This window comes from Macaca fascicularis, chromosome 2, assembly GCF_037993035.2.
Source record: "Macaca fascicularis isolate 582-1 chromosome 2, T2T-MFA8v1.1".
In the NCBI taxonomy this organism is placed as follows: domain Eukaryota; kingdom Metazoa; phylum Chordata; class Mammalia; order Primates; family Cercopithecidae; genus Macaca; species Macaca fascicularis.
The window spans coordinates 174,996,967-175,000,356 of NC_088376.1; the positions used below are offsets into that span (position 1 = coordinate 174,996,967).

General features: G+C 46.5%; 1 long non-coding RNA gene across 1 annotated transcript; it reads left to right on the plus strand.

Annotated features, from left to right (window-relative positions):
- Window positions 1–1,069: 1,069 nt before the first annotated feature.
- LOC141409739 (uncharacterized) lies at window positions 1,070–1,905 on the plus strand. The gene is made up of 2 exons (XR_012431725.1): window positions 1,070–1,197; window positions 1,730–1,905. It is a non-coding gene; the product is annotated as an uncharacterized lncRNA (long non-coding RNA).
- The last annotated feature ends 1,485 nt before the right edge of the window (window positions 1,906–3,390 follow it).

The window sequence follows — 3,390 nt, forward strand, 5'->3', positions numbered from 1 at the left end:
GGCCACACTCCAGTGTGTCTCCTTTAGTAGGTTTAGGGCTGGGCCCAAGAATTTGCATTTCCAAGTTTCCCGGTGCTGCAGATGCTGTAAATCCAAGTAGCACCCTTTCAGAACCACCCCTCTAAGCTCAGTGTTGGTATAACATCTTTCTTTCTTGCTACCGTTTGTGGTTCCCAGGGCTTGTGGTTGGTGAAGAGATGAGGGAAGTTGCAGCTTCTGCAGCAGCAGTTAGTATGTGGGAGCAGTCAAACTCAGAGGCTGTTCAAGACGGATTAGTGAGGTGGGCGGGGCCTGGAATCAGGCAACCTTTCTCATGATTCCAGACATGTCTGTCTGTCTCGTCTGTTCAAACCCAGTTTATCCATTTCACTTTTAAGGCCCCCTAAAGATAGTTCGAGTCCATTGGCCCACACCCATAGCAATGAGGTCAGTATTAGAGAAAAGAAGATTGGCAGATGGAACTCAGAGAGCTCATGTAGTAGCATCAATAAGAAAACTTCATGAGGCACAGTTTCTCCAGCGGTTTTGCACAAGTGGTCATAGCAGGGCAGAGAAGGGTGCACCTAGAGAGCCCTGTGTAGGCAGAAAACAGTTTTCTCAACAGACATTCCTGGCTGCTTCTGATGGAGGATTCATTTGAAATTGTCAGTCTGCAATGCAGACAGCTACTCTGCAGCTCATTTCAGAGAACACCCATGTACTCTAGCCTTCATTTTCTTTTCCTACAAAACTTCTCCCTCTAAGGATACAAAAGGCAGTCCTTGGAGATCTATTTCTTTCTATGCCTTGGCCCCAAAGAGGAATTCCAGTGCAGGAAAATGTTGCCAATGGGGTTGGGATTAAAAGAAACAATGAGTCTATAGAATGGTTTCGGTCAATTCAAGGGTGTTTGTGTGAAAGGAAGGAAGTAGGGAGTTACCGTGGCTGCCGGCAGTATCTCTGAAGGGATGGGCTGTGGTCATTAACTACCGTACATACGTGGCATACTTCAGGAGAGATGACACATTTATCTCTATTTATGTTATGTTTCCTTTGTAGGTCACCCAGGGCTCTGCTCTGCCTCATCCTCACTCTAGGACCCAGGCTGCGCGGGCAGCTGCTGTCTGAGCATTGCTGATTGCCATGGCAGAGGGAAAGAAAAAAGAAAAAAATTGCAAGCTAGGCCTAAAAACTTTGGTCCAGATGTACATGGTTATTGTAAGTTGAATTTTATTTATTTATTTATTCATTCATTCATTCTGTTTTTTTGTTTGTTTGGTTTTTTTTTAGACGGAGTCTTTCGCTCTATTGCCAGGCTAGAGTGCAGTGGTGCCATCTCGGCTCAGTGCAACCTCTGCCTCCTGGGTTCAAGCGATTCTCGTGCCTCAGCTTCCTGAGTAGCTGGGACTACAGGTGTGCACCACTACACCCAGCTAATTTTTGTATTTTTAGTAGAGATAGGGCTTCATCATGTTGGCCAGGATGGTCTCAATCTCTTGACCTCATGATCCGCCTGCCTCGGCCTCCCAAAGTGCTGTGATTACAGGTGTGAGCCACAGTGCCCGGCCTTGTGAGTTGAATATTATCCACCCCACCTCCCTCCACAAATTCATGTTCACCCCAAACTTTAGAATGTGATCTTTATTTAGAAATAGGGTCTTTGCAGGTATATTTAGTTAAGGATCTCAAGATGATCCCTAAATCTAATGATGGTCCCTAAATCTAATGATGGATGTCCTTATACGAACAGGAGAGCACACGGAGACAGAGAAGACCCCGCGAAGACAGCAGCAGAGCCTGGAGTGATGCAGCTCAAGTTAAGGAATGCCAAAGGCTGCCAGGCTAGGAAGGCAGCAGTCTTCTCAGGAGCCTTTGGAGAGGGCGTGGCCCTCAGAATAGTGAGAGAATAAACTTCTCTTGTTTTAAGCCTTCTGTTTATGGTAATTTGCTATGGTCATCCTAGGAAACTAACATACCGGCCTGAGTGAGTCCCACTGCCATACCCGATTTCAACGGCACAGGGAAGGACAGTCTCACAGTGCTGGATAGTCTCTCTCAGATCCACCCTCTACCTTTCTATACTCTGCTCTGAGCCTGGAAAGTTAAAATTCAAGAACTGCATAAACAGACTCCCCTTTCCTCTGGCTCCTGGTTAAGATTTGCCAATAGTGGGAGTTCAGAGGGAGTGAGGAGAGTGAAGTCATCTAGTTTGCCACCTACTTCCCTGCCAGGCTGGTTGTAGCGGTGTTCCACTATGGAAGGCCACAGCTCCAGCCAGGCAGCTCCTCCTTCAGTTTCTCCTTTCTCTCGGGGTTCTAGTAACTTGTTTCTTCCCCATGCTCCTCTAGGCGCGGGGTGCAACAGCTGTTGTTAGCCAACGTGCTCTGTCATTCCTGGTTGGTTTCCCATTGCCCCACTCACAGCCTTGTAAACAGTCCTTTTATTAATCTCTTCTCAATAACTTCATTTGAGCATGCCATCTGTTTTCTGCTGAGACCCAGCAGACACACATACCATGCACCCAGGAGGAGCCTTAGAAATCTTTGGTGGACACAGTGACGACCTTGCTAAATTGAGAAGCAGCTCTAGTGAAACAATCGTGGGAAATGCAATGAGAGTGGCAGGTCAAACGATGGCTTTGCTTCCACCCCTCCCTCTCTGACAGAGGAAGAAGTGTGAGCTCTGAAGCAAGATTCAAACTCTGGCTTCCCCGTTTATCAGCTGTAATAGGAACCTCTCTGAACCTCAGCTACTATACGTGTATCGTGGGTATAACAATGCTTCCTTTACAAGGCTGTTATGTGGATTATGGGAGAAAAATATGAAAAGAACCTAGCTATGATAGGCAGAATAATGTCCCCCAAAGATTTCCAAGCCCTAATCTCTGGGAACTTGTGAATACGTTACTTTACATGGCAAGAGAGACAATGTGGATATGATTGAGATTACAGACCTTAAAATAGGAAGATTATCGTGGATTATCAAGGGGGCCCCATCTAATCACTTGAGCACTTAAAAGCAGAAGTGGAAGGCAGAAGAGTTTGTCATAGAGACGCAGCACAAGAAGCAGAGACAGAAGAAATCCAGGGTGAGAAGAATTTAATATGCCATTCCTAGCTCTGGGTGTGCAGAGACTACCTACAATGACTCAAAAGAGGCCTCTAAATACCAAGGGAGATGCCCAGATGGCAACCAGCAAGGAAACAGACCTCAATCCTACAGACAGTGATTTCTGCCCACTACCTGGATTAACCTGGAAATGGACTCTCCCCTAGAGCCTCCGGAAGGGAAAGCGGCTCAGCGAATGCCTTGATGTCAGTCTTGTGAGACTTGAAACAGAGAAACCATCTGAGCCTACTGGACTTCTGACCTACAGAACTGTGAGATAATAAATGGGTGCTGTTTTAAGCC